The 25,000-nt window shown below is 39.7% G+C and overlaps 1 protein-coding gene and 1 long non-coding RNA gene across 6 annotated transcripts in view; both read left to right on the top strand.

Annotated features, from left to right (window-relative positions):
• The window catches only part of taf1 (TAF1 RNA polymerase II, TATA box binding protein (TBP)-associated factor), a 135,443-nt gene that overhangs the window by 38,918 nt on the left and 71,525 nt on the right, over window positions 1-25,000 (top strand). The gene's annotated exons all lie outside the window — the stretch shown is intronic.
• LOC310720446 lies at window positions 12,295-13,939 on the top strand. Of its 2 annotated transcripts, XR_014531730.1 has the most exons (4): window positions 12,295-12,431; window positions 12,545-12,799; window positions 12,954-13,062; window positions 13,644-13,939. It is a non-coding gene; the product is annotated as an uncharacterized lncRNA (long non-coding RNA). The 2 variants fall into 2 exon arrangements; XR_014531731.1 differs by having other exon boundaries at window positions 12,304-12,799.

Here is a 25,000-nt window from a genome sequence, read left to right as displayed (position 1 = left end):
TTTGACATGGTTAAGTGGATCTTATTATTACACACCTCACCGTTATGTAGATCAAGGACAAGGGACAAGAGATCTAGAGAGAGTGGGAGACACACACTAGACTGCTTCACAGTGAGACTACACACACCACAGTGAGACTACACACACCACAGTGAGACTACACACACCACAGTGAGACTACACACACTACAGTGAGATTACACACATCATTATGTGTAATGTAGTGATTTGTGTTCTTTCTGCACTCGTCTCTTTTTTAGCTCGCTTTGTTTTTTACCTGTTTTTTGTGGACGTTTCAGAGAAAACAGAAAACAGCCATCGGCTCTGTGTCTTCTTTTTTGATGGCCGATTTCTGGCCTGTGGACTTTTCTTCTGTTGATTTGAACAAAAAAGGCCTAATGTGGATTTTTGACTGGTGTAAGACGACTGAATATGGACTGGCATCTGACTATAGGCAGAAGACATTGAAGTATTTCCATATCTGAGGTAAATTCTGCAACACAGAAAGAATGTTAATTTTTAAACCGCGACAGGATCATTGTTTCATTACAATCTTTTATATTTCATCATTTTCATTTGTGATATATATATATACCAATATTAAATAAACATATATTTTTTGGAGTTAATTTAATATTGGTAAATATATATATAAATATATACAGTGAGGAAAATAAGTATTTGAACACGCTGCTATTTTGCAAGTTCTCCCACTTAGAAATCATGCAGGGGTCTGAAATTGTCATCGTAGGTGCATGTCCACTGTGAGAGACATAATCTAAAAAAAAAAATCCAGAAATTACAATGTATGATTTTTAAACTATTTATTTGTATGATACAGCTGCAAATAAGTATTTGAACACCTGAGAAAGTCAATGTTAATATTTGGTACAGGAGCCTTTGTTTGCAATTACAGAGGTCAAACATTTCCTGTAGTTTTTCACCAGGTTTGCACACACTGCAGGAGGGATTTTGGCCCACTCCTCCACACAGATCTTCTCTAGATCACTCAGGTTTCTGGCCTGTCGCTGAGAAACATGGAGTTTGAGCTCCCTCCAAAGATTCTCTATTGGGTTTAGGTCTGGAGACTGGCTAGGCCATGCCAGAACCTTGATATGCTTCTTACAGAGCCACTCCTTGGTTATCCTGGCTGTGTGCTTCGGGTCATTGTCATGTTGGAAGACCCAGCCTTGACCCATCTTCAATGCTCTAACTGAGGGAAGGAGGTTGTTCCCCAAAATCTCGCAATACATGGCCCCGGTCATCCTCTCCTTAATACAGTGCAGTCGCCCTGTCCCATGTGCAGAAAAACACCCCCAAAGCATGATGCTACCACCCCCATGCTTCACAGTAGGGATGGTGTTCTTGGGATGGTACTCATCAATCTTCTTCCTCCAAACACGTTTAGTGGAATTATGACCCAAAAGTTCTATTTTGGTCTCATCTGACCACATGACTTTCTCCCATGACTCCTCTGGATCATCCAAATGGTCATTGGCAAACTTAAGACGTGCCTGGACATGTGCTGGTTTAAGCAGGGGAACCTTCCGTGCCATGCATGATTTCAAACCATGACGTCTTAGTGTATTACCAACAGTAACCTTGGAAACGGTGGTCCCAGCTCTTTTCAGGTCACTGACCAGCTCCTCCCGTGTAGTTCTGGGCTGATTTCTCACCTTCCTTAGGATCATTGAGACCCCACGAGGTGAGATCTTGCATGTAGCCCCAGACCGAGGGAGATTGACAGTCATGTTTAGCTTCTTCCATTTTCTAATGATTGCTCCAACAGTGGACCTTTTTTCACCAAGCTGCTTGGCAATTTCCCCGTAGCCCTTTCCAGCCTTGTGGAGGTGTACAATTTTGTCTCTAGTGTCTTTGGACAGCTCTTTGGTCTTGGCCATGTTAGTAGTTGGATTCTTACTGATTGTATGGGGGGGACAGGTGTCTTTATGCAGCTAACGACCTCAAACAGGTGCATCTAATTTAGGATAATAAATGTAGTGGAGGTGGACATTTTAAAGACAGACTAACAGGTCTTTGAGGGTCAGAATTCTAGCTGATAGACAGGTTCAAATACTTATTTGCAGCTGTATCATACAAATAAATAGTTTAAATATCATATATTGGGATTTCTGGATTTTTTTTTTAGATTATGTCTCTCACAGTGGACATGCACCTACGATGACAATTTCAGACCCTCCATGATTTCTAAGTGGGAGAACTTGCAAAATAGCAGCGTGTTCAAATACTTATTTTCCTCACTGTATATATATATATTTATATAGTGTGTGGAAGTGTGATGCTGTGTAACATGTATGTAAAAAAAAAAAAACATTTAACCCGTGTGGAAATGTTAGTATGGATCCTCAGCGTTTGAAAGTTCTAACAGGCTAAAGAGACGACGTCTGAGTCGAGTAGGACGACATCATGAATGAGTCACAGTGTTTTTATTGTTTATTTTATTTAATCTGACGTGGCTTTCATTTTGTAGCTACAGAATATTGATAAAGCGCATTTCAGTCTTATATATAATCCAGAAAAGAATCTTGAATGTTTTCTCATGTCACAGCTTTTTTTTCAGACTTCACTTAGAATTTATACATAAACTCCTTTAGAATGTTTCCTCCTACAAGACACTGTTTAACTAATTACTTATTTTGTCTGTAATGTTCCAGGTATGCGTGTGATGTTCGAGTGTGTGTGTGTGTGTGTGTGTGTGTGTGTGTGTGTGTGTTGGGGGGAGGGGGATGATGGTGCAGGTTGGGTACTTGTACTGAAGTCCAACTCTGCAAGAATTCTCAAACCACAAACTAGAAGACAGACGAGAGTGGAGACTTCCTGTCTTTCTTTGTGCCAGTTTCAGAGTCTTCACTTTTCTCACTGTGACATCGTTTCTGCTGTGATCACAAATTGATCAGGAGTTTTTACGAAGAACACTGCATTTCCTTTATTTCTCTCACTGCAGTCTGCAGTCCTTCATTAAATTCTGTCAATTCAGAACAAAGCTTTGTACATTATCAGACTTTATTCCACAGTACTGTGAATAGTGGAATGTGATTGGCTGGAGGTTCAGGTGTGCATAGTGGAATGTGATTGGCTGGAGGTTCAGGTGTGAATAGTGGATTGTGATTGGCTGGAAGTTTAGGTGTGAATAGTGGAATGTGATTGGCTGGAGGTTCAGGTGTGAATAGTGGAATGTGATTGGCTGAGAGGAGTTCAGGTGTGAATAGTGGATTGTGATTGGCTGGAAGTTCAGGTGTGAATAGTGGATTGTGATTGGCTGGAGGTTCAGGTGTGAATAGTGGATTTTGATTGGCTGGAAGTTCAGGTGTGAATAGTGGATTGTGATTGGCTGGAGGTTCAGGTGTGAATAGTGGAATGTGATTGGCTGGAGGTTCAGGTGTGAATAGTGGATTGTGATTGGCTGGAAGTTCAGGTGTAAATAGTGGATTGTGATTGGCTGGAGGTTCAGGTGTGAATAGTGGATTGTGATTGGCTGGAAGTTCAGGTGTGCATAGTGGATTGTGATTGGCTGGAGGTTCAGGTGTGAATAGTGGATTGTGATTGGCTGGAAGTTCAGGTGTGAATAGTGGATTGTGATTGACTGGAGGTTCAGGTGTGAATAGTGGATTGTGATTGGCTGGAGGTTCAGGTGTGAATAGTGGAATGTGATTGGCTGGAGGTTCAGGTGTGAATAGTGGATTGTGATTGGCTGGAAGTTCAGGTGTGCATAGTGGATTGTGATTGGCTGGAGGTTCAGGTGTGAATAGTGGATTGTGATTGGCTGGAAGTTCAGGTGTGAATAGTGGAATGTGATTGGCTGGAGGTTCAGGTGTGAATAGTGGATTGTGATTGGCTGGAAGTTCAGGTGTGAATAGTGGAATGTGATTGGCTGGAAGTTCAGGTGTGAATAGTGGAATGTGATTGGCTGGAAGTTCAGGTGTGAATAGTGGAATGTGATTGGCTGAAAGTTCAGGTGTGAATAGTGGAATGTGATTGGCTGAAAGTTCAGGTGTGAATAGTGGAATGTGATTGGCTGGAAGTTCAGGTGCGAATAGTGGATTGTGATTGGCTGGAAGTTCAGGTGCGAATAGTGGAATGTGATTGGCTGGAAGTTCAGGTGTGAATAGTGGAATGTGATTGGCTGGAAGTTCAGGTGCGAATAGTGAAATGTGATTGGCTGGAGGTTCAGGTGTGAATAGTGGATTGTGATTGGCTGAAAGTTCAGGTGTGAATAGTGGATTGTGATTGGCTGGAAGTTCAGGTGTGAATAGTGGATTGTGATTGACTGGCAGTTCAGGTGTGAATAGTGGATTGTGATTGGCTGGAAGTTCAGGTGTGAATAGTGGAATGTGATTGGCTGGAAGTTCAGGTGTGAATAGTGGATTGTGATTGGCTGGAGGTTCAGGTGTGAATAGTGGATTGTGATTGGCTGGAAGTTCAGGTGTGAATAGTGGATTGTGATTGGCTGAGAGGAGTTCAGGTGTGAATAGTGGATTGTGATTGGCTGGAGGTTCAGGTGTGAATAGTGGAATGTGATTGGCTGGAAGTTCAGGTGTGAATAGTGGATTGTGATTGGCTGGAGGTTCAGGTGTGAATAGTGGATTGTGATTGGCTGAAAGTTCAGGTGTGAATAGTGGAATGTGATTGGCTGGAGGTTCAGGTGTGAATAGTGGATTGTGATTGGCTGAAAGTTCAGGTGTGAATAGTGGATTGTGATTGGCTGGAGGTTCAGGTGCGAATAGTGGAATGTGATTGGCTGGAAGTTCAGGTGCGAATAGTGGATTGTGATTGGCTGGAAGTTCAGGTGCGAATAGTGGATTGTGATTGGCTGGAAGTTCAGGTGTGAATAGTGGAATGTGATTGGCTGGAAGTTCAGGTGCGAATAGTGGATTGTGATTGGCTGGAAGTTCAGGTGTGAATAGTGGAATGTGATTGGCTGGAGGTTCAGGTGTGAATAGTGGATTGTGATTGGCTGAAAGTTCAGGTGTGAATAGTGGATTGTGATTGGCTGGAGGTTCAGGTGCGAATAGTGGAATGTGATTGGCTGGAAGTTCAGGTGCGAATAGTGGATTGTGATTGGCTGGAAGTTCAGGTGTGAATAGTGGATTGTGATTGGCTGGAAGTTCAGGTGTGCATAGTGGATTGTGATTGGCTGGAAGTTTAGGTGTGAATAGTGGATTGTGATTGGCTGGAAGTTCAGGTGTGAATAGTGGAATGTGATTGGCTGAAAGTTCAGGTGTGAATAGTGGATTGTGATTGGCTGGAAGTTCAGGTGTAAATAGTGGATTGTGATTGGCTGGAAGTTCAGGTGTGAATAGTGGAATGTGATTGGCTGGAAGTTCAGGTGTGAATAGTGGATTGTGATTGGCTGGAAGTTCAGGTGTGAATAGTGGAATGTGATTGGCTGGAAGTTCAGGTGTGAATAGTGGATTGTGATTGGCTGGAAGTTCAGGTGTGAATAGTGGATTGTGATTGGCTGGAGGTTCAGGTGTGAATAGTGGAATGTGATTGGCTGGAGGTTCAGGTGTGAATAGTGGATTGTGATTGGCTGGAAGTTCAGGTGTGAATAGTGGAATGTGATTGGCTGGAAGTTCAGGTGTGAATAGTGGATTGTGATTGGCTGGAGGTTCAGGTGTGAGTTTAGAGTGTTGGTAGTTTGCGTTTGTCAGTTGAATCTAAATGAATGTGCTGCTTATTAACACCTGTAACCACAGTAACATCCAGTTCCAGTTCCATCCGGAGTGAATCAGTGATTATACACATTTCCTAATGACCTCATTGAGCTCCATGGAGGAGTTTTACATGTGGTGGAACTTCTATGGTGAATATGGAGATTTTCATAAACAGCTTGAGGCACAGGATGAATTTGAATGAGAAACAATGAAAACGGCATCAGGCGTGAACTCCAACAGCTTCTTTATTAGTAGAGTGTAGTAGTGGTAGTGTTTGTGGAATTGTTGTGTAATGGGTTTGAAACTGATTACACTGTTGTGGTTTAAATTAAAAAATAAATGCTTTAGTTTCCTTTATTGATTGCAAGAACATGAATATAAAGTAAATGTAAAGTAAAATGTGTATATTATTTACCTTTAATATCATATATACAAACTGATAGTGTTTATAAAAGTAGAAAATGGAATAAGCATGTGAAGGTTTGAGTTTGTGGACAGGAAGTGTGAAGTGTTCAGTGTGTGAGCGAGTGTAAGGTAATGAAAGTGCTGCAGTTTGGTTTCCTGTGTTTTATGCACACTGTCTTTTTTAACGTTTCATCTTGTTGTTTACCTTGTAAACATTTGCATTAAGATGATTTTATATTGTTCTTTGATTTTTATTAAAATCTGTAATTAGATTTTCAGCAAGTAAAAGGGGTTTAAAATGTTTTTTTAATGAAAAATGAAGTACACACTTGTCTTCTCCTCGACATGTAACATCCTGAGGTACGTAATAGAGGCGGAGAGAAAAACCACACAGCAGAGTTTATGAGAAAGACTTGATCTAAGATATTTCAAAATCTTACATTTGGAGAAGAATATCAACGTCGTATCTGCAGCCAGTCCCAGCGCCTTCAACTTTTCACCATGAATTTCACTTCTGTTATGCAGAAAAGTGCTGGAAATATTCTGATCTCTAGCCTCATTCCTACTGTTTTGGAGAAGACAATGGACAATGGTTTTATTTGCCCCTGCCAAAGTGGCTATAATGAATGGAAATGTGTTTTGTATGCAGTAGTTCCTACCATTATTTGCTTTTTTTTTGTTTTGCATTTTGTGGACAATGAAGGGATGAAGCACAAATCCAAGAGGACTGTATCCTCCTCTAATGTCCCACTGAAAACCATGAAAAGACACCAAGCAGAGAAAGAAGACACAAAGATACAAGTGATAGAGGAACAAGGGGCAGATGACATATCTGAATCTCAAGCACTCTGCTCTGGTGTCAAATCCCCAGAGGACAAAAAAACAGAGTGCACATCCAGATGTAAAGAATTACTCCATGCTACTCTTATAGCCTTCATCTGGCTGTTTCTCTTCTTCATTGATGGTCGATATTTCTCCTGTGCCTTTTCTCACTGGGGTGGCGAGTACACTGAGACTGGTGCTTTAAAGTGGTGCAGGCCAATGGGAAATAAAACCCTGGTGTTTGAATGTCTGCAGGAGACTCAGAAGTGGATCTTCATATCTCAGGTGAGTTCTGATTCCAACAAAGATTGACAGTCTGAGTGTTCACCTGAAATGTTTGTACAGAACATTTGTAATAAAGGAGAAAATCAGCAGGTGTTCACTGACCAGATGGTCGTGAGATTAAATCCCTAAACTACCACAAAGAACATGATTAGAGATTCTGTACCTTCTTTATTTTACCTTCATAAAATTGTAAAGTTGTGATATTTAGAAATTTGTGTAAATCAGTATAAATGTGTGCTATAATCAATTTTCTCTTTATCTATGACTTTTGATATTTTTACATGCTGATTGAATTGTATTCTTAAGGTTTTTACTTTGTGTTGTTGCTCCTTTACTTATTTACTCTATTTTTAAAAATATAAAAATAAAAGTATTATTATCTCTCTCTATTTTTTTTGCCTCTGTAAAATTTGTCAGTAAAAGGACCTGGGTGTGAGTGCAGGTGGGTTTTAAAAAGAAAGTGTTGTGTGTGTGTGTGTGTGTGTGTGTGTGTTTGATTTGCACTGTTATAGAGCTCCTAACTAAAAGAACATCAGGCACTTTACATTAAGTGTAGAATGAATTGCAACAGAAACCAGGTATGAGTGAAAAGCGAGTCATGTGACCTGATCATGTGATGTGATGGTGACTGTAGTTCTATGCAGCCTCTGGGCAGCTTTACCATCATATTGAAACTTCTCAAACCTCATTGCACAAATCGGAAGCTGTGTTTACTGAGCATTTGGATAAGGATCTCCAGTGTCACAACTTGCTAATGATTTAGAGATAATTAGACCATCAGGTTTTAAAACAAACAAACAAACAAATATCATGGATAATTATGAGTTAATTATTTACATGTATAATATAAGTGTAATCTCGAATATGAAAAGGAAAAGGACGTGAAATGAAGGTGTGAATGTGTGAGATTATAGTCAGTAGTTCACCTTTAGGTCAAAGGTTTATATTCAAGGTTAAATATAAAAACAGGACTACAATATAGTTTATTATTAACTGCTAAATTACTTTAAAAACTATTTGATATAAATATCTGAATGCAGTTTTCATTTTTGCTTTAAAAAGTCAACTTGATATGTTTATTTCTGTTACTGCTCTGAGAAGGTTTTTGTCGTCTGTGAATGTTGAGAGTGTGAGAAGATGGCAGTGCTGCAGTTTCCTGTGTTTTCTCTCACTCGATCTTCACTCTGTAATGCGTCTCATATCGTTCAGCTGACAGACACATTTTCTTTATTCTTTAGGTTTTTAAAGTTCAGTAACGTTTATAGATATAACAAGTTTTTACTCTTGTGGTCAGTTATGTTCCATACAGCCACTCTGTAGAGCTTCTTTACTAAAATAAAGTTTTTTTGTATTTTATGCAGATGTTTTAGGCATGTGAAAATAACGTCCTGAATGTGAAAGCAGCGAGTCAACAGGTGAGACTTCCTCCCAGATGCTTTGTGCCAGTCTCACACTCTTTAATAACCTCACACTTTATCTGCTCATTCATTCATTCATTCATTTTCTCCCGCTTATCCGTAATTCGGGTCGCCCCCGCCTTCGACTGTTGCCCAATCCTCACAGCACCATCCCTTACGGTCCCTCCTGCAGGTGGTGAGCCCACGGGAAGGCGGCCCCACGTCACTCCGACGTCACGGACCTTGATTTTTCCCTCGTAAGGGACACTTTATCTGCTTCTTCTGTAATCATGAGAAGATTGTACTCAGAACATTGTGTTTTCTTTATTCCTCAGATGTTTCTTCTCTCACTACAGTCTGCATTTGTTCCTGTATTATTCTCTCTGATGATAATTCATTTGATGCTCCAGAAGATCAGTACTGAGAACATTAGTTATATCAAATCTAGATTCAGTAGGGATTTATTATAACATAAAGGTCATCACAATGTGTGAGATGATGTGAGAGGCTCCTGAGTTAAAGGAAAGCCCTCAGTGCTGCAGGACATATCTCTCCAGCTTGATAAGAAGATAAACATAATCATAGAATTTTATTCAGTACTGTAGCAAAATTAACTAGGAATTATGTTTTTATCAAAATCATCAACTTGACTACTTAATCATTTACTTACATGTTTCTTCAAACAGATCATTCCAACTGCAGTCGCACCTCTTCTAAAAATCAGTGATCAAACCCCTAATTAAAAGCCTCACCTCAGCCCCTCTCAGCTGTTCATCTGTGGTCCAGTGGTTTTATTGCCATTTCAGCTGCACACAATTTGTACAGTGAGAAGAAACCACAACCCTCCAGGACAGAGGGGTTAATGGAACAGCATGAAGAATATAAAACAAAGAAACTAACTAGGACATTAGCAGGTAAGAAGATCGTATTGTAACAAACATTACTGTAGATGTGCAGTGCAGTGCAGTGCAGACCAGTGCACAGGGGGAAATATGGAATAAAGTGCATGGCACGATCTATAAAACGTTGTGTATATGTAAATATTTAGTTAATTAGCAGCAATCAAACCTCGGTATCGCCAACTGCCAGTCTTGGGGCCCCTGAGGAAGGCCCTTAAGAACCCTGGAATTCATGACTGGTATATATGAAGAAAGAATTTCACTGTGCTGTAATGTAAATGTGCATCTTTCTTCTTTTCACCTTTTGTTTGTCGATGTTCACAGACAGGTTGTTTGATTTGCAGGGTGGTCATTGAGACAGGACACTGAAGACTTCTCCGGCACGTGGACAGTGGTGGTGGTCTTGAAGCAATGGTCCAGCATCTTTTAGTGGGTTCACTCTCCATAGATCTTTCCTCACATGACTTGTGGTAAAACATCACACACCTGGTTGTTTGGAGGAGGTGTGGGTTCCTTCCTGCTGCCACGTCATTCTGCATTTAAACTGAATGTCGAAGTTGTTCAGCACATCTGGAAGGGAGTCGTCAAAGTCACGCGTAACCTGTGCCACGTACTGACACTGTGTGGGTGTCTGCACGTTTTCCCTCTCTGATAGCCGGGGCAGTTTGGTCCTTGCTGCTCTTAGTTCTTTTCACCCACTCTGAAGACGGAGTCTCTGGTCCTCATTAGCGCATGTATCCTCATTGTCAGCCACGGTTTCTGGTTTTGAGTGTTAAATAATGCTTTTGGAGACACTGATACACTTGGGGATGTAGCTGGTTACTGTCTTCCTCCTAGTTAGTAAAGTAACTGTCAGTCTCCCTGAACAGTCCTGAAGATTAAGGTAAGAAACCTAGTCACATGTTATCCAGTGTATTGTCCAGGGTGCAGAGATTGAGGAACAGGATGGACAGGAGAAATAGCTGGATGGGGTTTGTTTTCCACGTAACACCTGTGTGCAGCACTCCCACTTTCTCTCGTGCTGCTGTTAATGTTCCTGTTCTGGACTCAGACAGTCTCAGGGATAAGGTCTGGGGAAAACATGGTTGATTCCAGCATTTGTGTATATGTCTTAGGTAAAGGATCTGATCTGAAGGATCACATGATCCATTCTGATGATGTAATTCTCAATTGTGTTCTCATCAATCAGAAACCATTTGCTTCTGCTGAGGACCGTATCACATGGACAATCTGAAGTACATGAGATCATCATGGATGGTAACCCTGCAGATGGCAGTTTTGCTAACGTCAACAAAATAAACAATAGTGTTAATTTTCTGGTTCCATATTTGGTCTTTTTGTCTCTGTAGCACACAGTTATAAAGGGAAATGATTAATAATGATGAGGACCAGTTCCCTTCACTCTTACATTCAGCTAGCTGATCTCAGGCTCATTCTCAATGGATGCAGGTATTCAGTTACTTTTACTTCCATCCCACAGCAGCGTAAACATTCACCAGAACTTTACATTAATGGTGACAACAAGAATAAACTGGACATAAAAAGTGTCCATATAATATTGAAGGCCACTGTATTTACACACTAAACTTATTACACAAACCCTCTTGCCCACACACACACACACACACACACACACACACACACACACACACACACACAAATGCATTCAAATACATGCACCAAAACACACTCATACCCAAACACACACACACACACACACACACACACACACACACACACACACAAACACACACACACACACACACACACACACACACACGTTTGGTACTTCCTGCGTAAAAGTTGGTGGTCTCGTTTTGAAGATGTGGTGAAATGCATTGTGTAGATGAGAAAACAGTAACAACAGGAAACTCGCACCACACGATTCTTATTGGCATCCAAACATTCTTCTCATCTCATTATCTTTTACTAAAGTCACACTGAAACTTTTGGGGCATTTGGAATAATCAGTATTTTACTATTTCCTTTAGAAGCAACAAAATCGTGCAATTTGCATTTTTTTCCATTATAATCATGTTTTCTTTACATCACTGCAGGTGGGTTTGATAACTGAGGTGTGTGTTTTCATGAGGCTTCATCTTCTCATGGTTTCTTTGTGTGTGGTTCTTTTGTCTTTTCCCCTTATAGACTTTATTCCTGCATCCTTCATATATAAATTAGAGGAGGGTTAATGAACGGCACAGAGGAGGGTGTATGAGAGCGACTGATTGTGTCTGATTGTTAGGATGGAACCTGTTGTTCACTTTTTGAAGAGATATGTGGGATGTTTTGGGATGTTTAATCTTGTTCTCTTGGCTCTGTTTTAAAAAGCACAGTTTTAAAACAGATTTTTAAAATATTCATAACATTACAATTCAAACAACTCGGAAACAGTGTGTGTTAATCGACAGGAAGTTGGATATGTAATAAAGGTTATACTGTATGTAATGTGTGTTTGCAGGGCAGAGTCTCAGAGCTGCTCTGGTTGGAGTCGTGGTCTCTGGAGTGAAGCATCCCTGGAGTGAAGCATCCTAGTCTTTAGCTTTAGAGATTCAAACAAGAGAGAACTTTTGGATTTCTGTTATTTCAGTATCTTGAGATTGTAACAATAAACACTTATAATTAGCTCCGATTTCTATTTTGTCAGATTGTGAATTGGTCAGGAACGAGACGTGATCACGCTGTTAGGGGATTAAGTGTGTTTTTCTGCTGTTATTATACTAAATCAGAAAAAATGCTTCTTCCTGTGTAAATGCTGACGTGTTGGTATTGAAGGCGTGATGAAAGACAGGATGCAGAGTATAAAGTAAGTAACAGTGAAAACAGGAAGCTCAGACATCACAAATCTCATCTCACGATGGCTGGATATGCTACGTTTTTTCTGAAACAGTTTAAGGGGTTGGGGCTGGTCACCATGCTGCTCTTCGCTTTGGAGAAAGTGGGAGATGGTACTTTTGTTTGTCCCTGTATAAAAGGCATGAATGAAGGAACATGTTTTCTATATTTTTTTTTTCCTTCTTTTGGTGTTGCTTTTGTTTATTTCTTGGCTGATGCTTCCCAGGAGAAGAAGAAGAAGAAGATTGAATGTAATGAAACCTGCACATGCCCAAGGATCTGCTACACCATCATCGCAGTCCTCATCTGGTTAATGCTGTTATTAATGGATGGCCGATATGTTGCCTGTGGGACTTCAAATTGGGACGGTGTGTACACAAAGACGGACAATTTAGCGCTCACACAGTGGTGCAGGCCGAATAATGAGTCATCAGTGTCGGAGAAGGAGCTGAGGATTGTGACTGCAGTGTTCTGGTCTCAGGTGAGTTTTAGAGAGAAACAGCAGCTATATTATAATTAATGTTATAGAATTTAATCAAACATACACATCTGTGTTTTTATATTGTTTTATTGTGTATTGTTTGTTTTTACATAATTTATCAATCATTTTATAAATGTGTGTGTTTGTATTTCAGGTTGTAGGTTCAAGTTTGATTGTGGTCATCGCCATTTTACTTTTTTGCTTTTTTTTTGCATTCAATAATAATGAAAATCAAGCAGTGGACAGTGTTGAAATGGAAGCTTGTAAGTACCTTAAATCTTTTTCTGGTTCATTTGTTTTTTGTGTATTTTACTCTGTTAATCAAATAGAAACTCTTTTAACATGATTGTTTAATGTCTTTTTTCTGCTGGATCTGGAATGTTCCTGCTACATAATGCTGAGATTATAACATTAAAAATTATATTTAAGCATAAAAACATTATTAAACCCAAACATATGTGTACATTACATTATTTTAATTTGCAAATTTGGGGAGTGGTGGCTCCAGCGGTTAAGGCGCTGGGTTACCGATCGGAAGGTCGGGGGTTCGAGCCCTGGTATCGTCAAGCTGCCACTCTTGGGCCCTTGAGCAAGGCCCTTAACCCTCTATGCTCCGGGGGTCCCTTACGAGGGAAATATCAAGGTCTGTGACGTCGGAGTGACGTGGGGCCGCCTTCCCGTGGGCTCACCACCTGCAGGAGGGACCGTAAGGGACGGTGCTATGAGGATTGGGCAGCAGTCGAAGGCGGGGGTCTGCTTAGACTGCTGCCCCCGCGACCCGGATTACGGATAAGTGGGAGAAAATGAATGAATGAATGAATAATTTGCACATTTTTTTTTTTAGCGGAAAACAGCAAAATTAAACTGCATGCATCAGTTAGCAAGAAGAAGCTTGTCTTTAAAATTGAGGAGGATTCGTCCATGTAAACACATTCTCTTAGTTTCAGTGTGAAGTCTACCTGCAGTATTACACTAAAATGACCCAATTATTATTGAAATAATAAACGTATATATTTAGTAAAGATTTCTTACTTGTCAGGTTGGTAAGTTAGAGCTGATTTCACTGTTATGGATTGTGAAGTGTCTTTTGTTTGCTGCTGTACTGTAACACCTCAAACACAATAAATATCATTCTCTCTCTTTTTGTTACTTTATTTTTATTGAAAAATGCAAGAGCATAATTTTGTTTCATTTTTTTAATAAATCATCTCATCTACATATAAAACTATAAAAGGAAGAAGGAAAAACTGTAATGAAAGTGTGAAAGTTTGTTGCTTGGCAGGAAATGTCTGCAGTGTAACAGTTACAGTGTGTGAGAGCGAGTGTTAGAAAATGAAAGGAAACACTGGAAAACACAGCAGCATCATGTGCCTTCATGTTTTAAATGAAAACAAAGTTCAAACCTGTAACACACCTTTAATCATTATGGTGAGTTCAATTCTCCAGAAATATAAACTTCTTTACTGTAATAAAAAGTCTCTTGTAAATCTCAGATGGTTTCCCTCGTGCTGGAACTCCTGGAGCACAGGTTGGCTCGTAGCACTCTGTTGCACTTTTGTTTTTCGTGTTGTGTTTTTGCAGCCATGTCTGTTTATGCTGCCACATTTGTGCTACATGCCTCCCAAACTGAAAGCTACCTGCTGCAGCATCAGTTTTATTTTAAGAACTTTGTACACCCAAAGCACAAGGAGAAGTGAGAAGAACTTCTGACCACCACAGGAATTATAGACATGGCAGTGTAGCTGAGGCTGTTGACCTGCTTTTAAATGTGCTTGATTGGGCTTAACCCTGACCTAAAGAATGTTTTTAGTAGGGCCAGTACACTTTCAGTTATGATGCGAGGAAGGTCATGAGGACAGATCAACCTCCCATGCAGACCACAAAGCACTCCAGCCTGAGCCCCACAGGACAGCCTCCCCTGCTGAAGGTTGATGTAGTGACCTCCCCTGCAGGACTCATTATTGAGAGTGAAGAAGCAGCATCACCAATCTCCAGGCAATGGCTTCAGGGATAAGCAGGACTAGGGCTCAGGAGGCCACCTCATATCACACTAGAGGCTGATGGTGGGGTCTCTCAAGTCATGTTTAGTCCAAAGGAGGATGCAGTAACCTTTCTAGTTCTAATCGTGCCAGAGAACAGCAAATTGGCCTCCTAAATTATGCTCAAAACACTGATTAACTACTTGTGCATTTATGAAGCTGAACATCCTAAATGTGTATCAGACCAGACCAGTAAGTACAGTACAGTACAGACCAGAGATGTCACTTTCTCTCAGATGATTCGTATCTGTACCAGATTGTCCACTACTCTGAGAAATCTTTTACAATGTAAATGTAAATGTGAAGTGGTGGACACGAACCCTGCTCCTGGAGTTCTACCTTCCTTTGTGATCATCTTGATAATGTGTAGTTGTAATAATTGAGGTTAAAGTGATTTATATAAATGAACATGTAGAACTGAGAGATTGTTCATTGGCACATCGAGAACTTGAATGTATTTCACAATGTTCACAAAAATTAAGTTGAAGTTGGTCAGCAGTTCTCAAGTCCAACCTCACAAGGATTTCTGTTCCTTCTGTTAAAATCATCAGCTGAACTGAAAGCACTGAGTCTACAAGATCACAGCTGAGAGCTTTCTCACACTGACCCTCTGCCAGTTTCTGATTCATCACTAATCTCACACTGTATCTTATTTTATACTGAAAGCTGAAATGTCTTAATTTCTCAGATTTTTCTCTTCTCACTACACTCTGCTTTCTTTCCTAACTTCCAGCTGAGGGAGTCAGAATCTATTCCATAACACTGTTGAGTTCTGGATTGTGATTGGTCAGAAGATGTTGATTCATTTTCCATTACTGATAGATCACATGTCGTTTACATTAAGTGTGGTGTGATCTCGGATTATCACTGTTTTTATGAAGCATTTTATAACATTGAACTTTTCTCAGAGTCTCTATGTTCTACTTCCCATCTCCTAATTTCGCTCGGTTTTCAGTTGTGACATTCTCGATACGTAAACTAGGGAGGAGTGATGAATAATTCAGCAGCATATATGGGGAAGCAGTGATACATCTCAGAATCTCAGCAGAGACCAGAACAAGAAGAATCTCATCTACTTTCACTCGCTGTATCGTTGGCTTTGTTTGGTCATCATGGTTAATTCTACAGGTTTTGTTGATTTCTTGCATAAACATTTTTGGAAATTAGGGAATTTTGGGCATTTTACTTTTTGTTTTGGAAAAATTAATAGAGGATGATTTTGTTTGTCCTTGTGATCAACCCTATAATATAATAATATGTGCTCTTTATGGTGCAGTCCCTACCTTTAGTATCTTCGTTTGTACTTTATCTTATATGGACCAGTTCGAAGAAACAAACAACAGAGCAACAGAGAGAAATACGAGTAACTCCACTCAGACAAAGGAAAAAACAACATGTGGCTTCTGTAAAGGTAAAAATTTCAGAAACGGCATTTTCACAAGCTTCATCTGGGTGTGTCTCTTCTTACTCGATGGCCGATACTTGGCCTGTGCATGTTCAAACTGGGAAAGTGTATCCGCTAAAAATGAATCTCTAATGATTTTAAAATGGTGCAAGCCGACAGGAAACAAAACATCTGTGTTAGAGAGCCAGCAGAAGACTCTGAAGTGGATGTCCAGATCTCAGGTGAGTTCTGAACTACACATTTATTTTCAATATAATTTTTAATATTTTGGTTTATAACACCAAAAAAGTAGATTTTTCTTCAGCAGTATTAGCCAAAACAAGGTGTTCTTACTGGATGAAATCAGATTATTGTATAATAAAATGTTTATCACAGAGAAATTGAGGGTACAGCATAAAATTACAGTGAAATTATAAAACTAATCGTTTATTTTTAATACACAAATTCTACAACAAATTAAATAAACACACAAAAGACTGACCCATGTTTTTTTATAATCACTTTTTTCAAAAGTTTTTTTTAAACTTGTTCATTTTTCAAAATTCAAGACACAAAACGAAAAACTTGTCATGTGATATACAGCAGCTCAACAATCTAAATTTATTACAATCTAAACAATTTACAATATATACAACAATCTAAATGTATTATATTGAGTTTCAGCAACTTCTTTTTTTCCCCCAGATTTTAGTTTTTTTCCTGATATTATTGACAACATTTTTTTCCCTGCTATTTACATGCCGTTGTAAACAACGGGAACAAAAACCAGAGACACAACAGGGACAACAACCAGAGACACAACAAGTACAACAACCAAAGTCACAGCAGGAACACCAACCAGAGACACAAAAGGAACACCAACCAGAGGCACAGCAGGAACACCAATCAGAGACACAACATGGACAACAACAAGGGACACAACAAGGACAACAACCAGGGACACAACAGGAACACCAACCAGAGACACAACAGGGACAACAACCAGGGACACAACAGGGACAACAACCAGAGACACAACAGGAACACCAACCAGAGACACAAAGGGAACAACAGGAACAACAAGAAGCAACAATAAAAAACAACAACAGGAACAACAACAACCACAGACACACCAGGGAGAGCAACAAGTACAACTGGAACAACAGAAACAACAATAGCATGTGTCTCTAGGTGGTGTTCCTGTTGTGTCCCTGGTTGTTTACATATTGTTTACATTTTTATTTTTATTTTGTTTACATTTTTCACTACACATTGTTACTGTTTATATGTATATCTGCTCATACATTATCCTTTTATATATATATATATATATCTTTATACCTATATTCTTTTACTTTATTTTATTTATTTATTTTATTTTATTTTAATAGTTTTTCTCATACCTTATAGTTATTTATCTGCCTCCTTTTCTTTCCCCCATCCTATTCCCTCATGCCGGACCATCGTACAAAACATTTCACTACATGTCGTACCCTGTATGTATGTGTATGTGATGAATAAAATTTGATTTGACCTCCAACGAAGGACAACCACAGAAACAACAACAACAAATTAATGAAACCAAAAGAAATATCATTATTAGCAACCAGTGAAAGATTGTTGTTAAAAATGTGAATATTCTGTACAGTGTTTGTCTGTTTGCATGTTTATTATGGGTCATGTGACTGTATTTATGTGAAGTATGAAATAAAGTACATTAACTGCTCCATGTTACAAAATTAATATAAAATATAACATATAACATTCATAAACTAATGATTCTAATGAAACGAATGAATTCTGAATAATTCTTTTTATATTACTCAATTGCTTTGTATTCTTTTCTTCAGTATTGTACATACACAATAAAACAAATATTAATAATAATCCATTACATTTTAAACTGTGTTTTTAAAAACCACAATAAAAAGGTTACGTCAATTGTTTTTTTTTTTCTTCATAAAATCTCTTTAAAAAAACAAAACCAGCTGCTTTTTAGGTCTCACCTGTCAGAAGTCCATAATCCAATTGCACCTGAAAATATGAAGCTCCAGGTCTTAGAAAAGGTTTGAAAGCCCTGGTTTGGTCAGGGTGACAGGGCAGAAGTCAATTGGGCAGATATTCCCATATCACCGTTTATTATTCAGCACAGGCCACTTCACATGTGTGTGAGATCTGATCTCTGGGCATGGGGTTCCATGGTGTTTCTGTAAACTCTTTCAGCTCTTCTGATGACTTCCTGGAGGACACGTTTGACCTTCTCTCCGGCTCAGAGTTATAAGTAGCAGTTTATACTTTCAGCTTGTTGCAGTCATTACAAATGATCTTCTGGTGAAGAATAAATACTGAACTTCTGTGCAATTACATTCAGCAGGTTGTGATAGGATCTGCTGCATAAGTCTCCACCTGCAGCATCACATTTGCCAGTGTTTGGTGCTGAATGAAGTCTGTAGAGAACCTGTACAGATGCCAGTTTACAGAGTTGTTGTGTGCAGACACTGAGAGATGATCTGTATTAATACATTCTGAGCAGGTGATGACTCTGTAAGTGACGTTAAGCTCGGACATGTGGAACTCAACATATTTCAGTTCTAAAGAAAGTGGAGCAGAAAACTACAGCAGCCTCCAAACATAGCTACCACAGCATAACTCCTTAAACCTGAAGGTGCTTTATTCAGCAGCACTTACATTTAATATCCAATACATTAATAACATTTCAAACTAAAGTTCAAAGTTCCACAAGTTTCTTTTATCACCATCCTTTTAGCCCAAATGGACCATTTCAACTGTTCAAATGAAAGCAGTCGGTTTCACTCAGAAAACACTGCAAGAAACATCAAAAAGTCACAGAAGATCTGAGGATTCACAGCTCACAGCTCACACACACCCACACCCACTTCCCAGCATGCAGTGATTGAAAGCGTAAAAGTAAGAGAATGTGTGTGTGTGTGTGTGTGTGTGTGTGTGTGTGTGTGTGTGTGTGTGTGTGTGTGTGTGTGGTTCATACCCACATTATAACCAGATGAACTGTATAAAGTTCTGTTGTATAATTCAATAGAATAAAACCTTGTTAATTGTGTGAACTCGATGGTGTGATGATGTTCTCAGTGTATATAATATGTAGTGAATACAACAAAGCACTTTTTCACTTTCAGTTTCTCTACTTCCTGTTGGAGTTTTATGCAAAGTGTGTACATGAGAAAACAGAAAACACCATCACAGGAACCTTATTTACATTTAATTTACATGAAAACATCTTATTCATCACAGAATTGTATATGTTGATTTAATGTCTTATATGTTCGTTTAATTCTTAATGTTTCATAAAATAAGCAGTGGATAATAGTTCTGAACATGATCTTATAACACCAGATCAGGGATTTGGAAAAGGGGTGAAAGTAGAACCTTCAGATTTTAGTAAAGAAATGCCTGCAGTCTGGTGGAACACAGGTGTGAGCAGTGAGGGATTATTGTGAGGTTTCAGTTTCTCATGACTTGTTTGTGTACAGGTTTCTGTCTCCTCCTTTACTGGACTTTTCATTCTGTTTACATTTTATCTGTATAAAAGGGGAGGAGTGATGATCCACACACATGAAATGATAATAAAGACTTCTTTAGATCCAGTGTGTCACCGACTCATCACCATGGCTGAGGGGAAACCGGTTGTTGATTTTTTGAAGAACCGTGTTGGAAATTTGGGGATTACTTGTCTCGTTCTGGTGAAAATGATGGATAATGAATTTGTTTGTCCGTGTCAGCCTGGATATAACGAATGGATCTGTGCCTGTTATGCCAAAGTCCCGTTCTTTGCTTCTTTTTTTTAGTTTGCGCTTTGTGGATCCAAAGCCAGAGAATCGTGGACCAGAAGGCAACTCCACCTTTGGAAAATGAATCCAATCTGCTCTCATCGCCTTCATCTGACTGTTCCTCTTCTTCCTCGATGGTCATTACATGGCCTGTGCATGTTCACGCTGGGATGGAGAGTACACTGTAACCGGCTCTTTAAAGTGGTGCAAACCCATTCAAAATGAGACGGTGCTGGAACATCTGCAGGAGACTCGGAGGTGCATCACCATATCTCAGGTGAGTTCTGATCCACAGCCAAAAACCAAATACACAAAACTGTTTCATTCTACTGTACCAGTCTGAATCGAAACAGTAGGTTTCTATCAGCTTTTACATCGTGACATTTTTCACACAGACTCAGTATTTGTTGTGTGATTGGAATGAAACATGTTATACAGCCAGGATGCATGTTCTCCGGACAATCCCACCACTGGATACATGAGCTCCACTCTTCTGGGAAGACTCTCCACTAGATTCTGGTTGTGGGGTTTAGTGATCGTTCAGTTATCGTCCCTACACTGGCTTCCGGTTAAGTTTCGAATAGACTACAAACTACTGCTACTCACTTATAAAGCACTAAATGGTTTATCTCCATGTATCTCCAGTCTTTTAACACGCTACAATCCGTCACGCTCCTTGAGATCTCAAAACTCTGGACTTCAAGTAGTTCCTAGAATAGAAAGTCCACTAAAGGTGGTAGAGCATTTTCACATTTAGCTCCTAAACTCTGGAATAGTCTTCCTGACAGTGTTCGGGGTTCAGACACACTCTCCCAGTTTAAGTGCAGATTAAAGACGTATGTTTTTAGCGAGCTCTACACATAACACACATCACATCACAACCTTGTGCTCCAGAACATCTGATCACATCACATTATCAACTTGTGCTGTTAATATCATGACCAGCAGCTACGCTAATTCCTCTCCACTGCTTCTCTTTCTCTCCCCATCCCGAGGCTTCCTGAGGTTCCTCCAGCTCCAGTCACCTCCCACCTCATGAAGATTATGAACTTTAAAGAAGTAGATGCAGAACTCGCAAACATCCTGAACTATCTAGAGACGTACCAGTGCCAATTGAATCCCGCTACATGTGTGGAGTTTGACATTGGACCTCCTGGAGTGTTTAAAGGCTCTGGCATGGAGAAGCTGATGCTGGATCTGTGATGATCACAAATGTTGAGCTCAGTAGCTCCTACTTTTATACCAAAGACTGTTGAAAGAACATCACTTATAATCTTATACTCCAGTACTCATGTTAGTTCTCACTCTCCAGTGTTCTGTAGTGTTGAAAGATTTATGATCAAACTCTTGATGTCACCCAAATGAGGATGGGTTCCCCTTTTGAGTCTGGTTCCTCTCAAGGTTTCTTCCTCATTACATCTAAGGGAGTTTTTCCTTCACCACAGTCGCCACGGCTGCTCATCAGGGATAAACACACCTTCACCTTCACTGTTGATTTCTGTAAAGCTGCTTTGAGACAATGTCTGTTGTGAAAAGTGCAATAGAAATAAACTTGACTTGACTTGACTACAGGAGCATTATTGAGATCAGACCCTCATGTTGGTGAGAAGGTCTGGGGTCCAGACCGTGTATAATGGGTTTGAGGAAGTCAGTTCTCAGTGCAGGATACTGGAGTTCTTCCATTCCACCTTCACACACACACCATGGAGCTGGAAATCATCGTCTGGGAACAGGTTCAGGTACTTTTGTTCCATTGAAGGGAAATCTTACTGCTGCAGCATACAAAGATGTTCATCCACACATTTGTGTGTTTGGGGAGGAACCACATATGGGTGTGATGTTCAGGAGGCCTTTTGTTCCTGTAACGTTCATGTAAAGCATGACTATGAGCTCAGAGAGCAGACCATCAGCTTTTATTAACTAATTAGCAAATTTTTTGCAGTAACTGACTGCATGGTTTCTGGAACTCACTCGCAGATACTGAGTTTCATCCCTGGTGATGTTCTAGCAAGTCTTTACCTCAGCTGTCTTCACTTCCTGCTTGTTCTCAAGGCATTTTTACCTTCAGCAAATGAAAATCTGAATTTAGCTTAGGTGGTTTGACTGCCTCTGCAGAAAATTCCACTTCTCTGCCTTGACAGGCTTTGGATTACTTTTAAAGTAAATTTCAGATCGTTGTTCATCTGCAGTGTGAAGATCCATCTGATTGGTTCTGTACACTTTAGAATTTGTCCTCAGTCAAAAGCAAAACCAGATCCACTGGCAGCAGCACACACCCACACCGTACCACCAGGCTTTATATATGCTTTTATATCTAGCATTTATTTACTACCATGAATTATTGAATGATTTTAGTAATATTTCTTTTGTGTTCAGTTTGCAGGTTTTGCCACAGTGGTGTGATTACCTTCATTTTAGCAACATCATACTGCTGCAATAACTGCTGCTGCCGCTGTAGTCCTGGGTGTGACTCTTATCCTGGTGGAGTTTAGCATAATGGAGATGATGGAGGTCTACACATGAGCAACAGGAACACAGATGAGAGAGAAGGTCCATAATAGGAGATAGAACCCCAACATTTCCCAATATTTACCCAGTAATGACTCTACAAGCGCCTCCTACAGGATAGTGATGCACAAACACTGTCTTTTTATCTCTGTGGTTTGGGGGATATACAATAGTGATTCAGGATTAGATGGTTGTGGGTTCAAATCCCTGAACTGCTCAGTACTGTAAAGTCCTGAATGTAAATAGGACTGTAAAAGGAGATTGTACACTTTTGAATAATACAAATAATATAAGATAATTGATATTAATTAAATGTGATTTGATTTACAGACTGTTATTTTGGGATTTATTTCTATATATTTTTACTTTGTGGCATTTCATCAGAGATGATCCTCCTGCAGTCTCCTGATTTACTGATTTTAAAAATATAAACTCAAATAAATATTTTCTGTATAGAAGGAATTATTGCTTTATGAATATTTACACCAGAACAAATTATTCTCTCTGTCTCTCTTACTTCCTCCATTTCAGGAACATTTATTCAGTCAGAAAACACTGTACTTTATCAGACCTCCGGACAGGTGTGAATAGTGGATTGTGATTGGCTGGAAGTTCAGGTGTGAATAGTGGAATGTGATTGGCTGGAAGTTCAGGTGTGAATAGTGGAATGTGATTGGCTGGAAGTTCAGGTGTGAATAGTGGAATGTGATTGGCTGGAAGTTCAGGTGTGAATAGTGGAATGTGATTGGCTGGAAGTTCAGGTGTGAATAGTGGAATGTGATTGGCTGGAAGTTCAGGTGTGAATAGTGGAATGTGATTGGCTGGAAGTTCAGGTGTGAATAGTGGAATGTGATTGGCTGAAAGTTCAGGTGTGAATAGTGGAATGTGATTGGCTGGAAGTTCAGGTGTGAATAGTGGAATGTGATTGGCTGGAAGTTCAGGTGTGAATAGTGGATTGTGATTGGCTGGAAGTTCAGGTGTGAGTTCAGAGTGTTGGTAGTTTGCGTTTGTCAGTTGAATCTAAATGAATGTGCTGCTTATTAACACCTGTAACCACAGTAACATCCAGTTCCAGTTCCATCCGGAGTGAATCAGTGATTATACACATTTCCTAATGACCTCACTGAGCTCCATGGAGGAGTTTTACATGTGGTGAACTTCTATGGTGAATATGGAGATTTTAATAAAAAATTTCAGACATTTTCAGCACATAGAAGATTACACTTCAACACACTTTACACTTCTTTTTTGTCTTAAACTTCAGTAGAGAGAAATCCTGAAATCCTGACAAAAATCTGCTGGTAAGCAAACCCCTCACCACAAACAAACCCACAATCCACAGACCAGGAAACAAACAAATTTCAAACACAACAAACAAAAACACCACAAAACACAAGGAGATTCACACACACTAGAATAAACAGGTGGATAAAGATCAGTTCCACACACAACATCTGCTACGGTTCATGGTCAACTAAGGTAGGTGCAGGTGTAATTGAGAACAGGTGTGTGTGTGTGTGTGTGTGTGTGTATTAAGGTCTGGTAAATGTGGGGGCAGCCATGTTTGTAAGCAGTGGTGTATTATAGGAAATGTTGTTCTCTGTGGTATTTGGTCTGACAGCTGCTAAAACATCTGTGAGAAAACACCAATATACATCATTAAGTGTAACTATAAATGGATAAAAAGTAAACATGTTTATTCATAAAGAACAGATTGTAAATGCCAGTACAGGGAGATCAGAGACATGCTGCTATAGACAATTAATCACCTCACAATTGGAACTTCAATTACACACTACACAATTAAATGCACACACACACACACACACACACACACACACACACACACACACACACACACACACACACACTGAATTGTACATGCCTGAGGGAGATTGGTTGATGTGTTTGAAGGTGTCCTTGGATCCAATAAATTACATTTATTTGTGTGTGTGTGTGTGTGTGTGTGTGTGTGTGTGAGTGAGAATTCTCATTTTGTCCTTAAAATTTTGCATTTGCCAAGACAAGACATGAGGATCAAATTCCTCATCTTACAAGTGAAAGCTTGTGTGTGTGTGTGTGTGTGTGTGTGTGTGTGTGTGTGTGTGTGTGTGTGTGTGTGTGTGTGTGTGTGTGTGATGAGTCAGCAGTAAGAGTTATTGAAAGCTTAAACATCCACCCTAAGAGCCATTATACACTTTTAGCCCTGTGGCTATGGTATGATTGTGTGTGTGTGTGTGTGTGTGTGTGTGTGTGTGTGTGTGTGTGTGTGTGTGTGTGTGTGTGTGTGTGTGTGTTTTAATGCTCTATCATTTCTTTTTCAAACATGTAACAGCTCAAACCTGCAATTTTCCCGTTTGCTCACACCTTTAACCCCGATGCTGTTCTGGAAATTCAGTGCTGTAGAACCTCTCAGGGATCAGAACCATGTTCTAAACTCACAGGAACCTCAGGATTAAAAGCT

Source organism: Silurus aristotelis (assembly GCF_946808225.1).
Source record: "Silurus aristotelis genome assembly, chromosome: 26".
Taxonomy (NCBI): Eukaryota; Metazoa; Chordata; class Actinopteri; order Siluriformes; family Siluridae; genus Silurus; species Silurus aristotelis.
The sequence above is the reverse complement of the archived record's forward strand: the minus strand, read 5'-3'. Positions and strand labels throughout refer to the sequence as shown.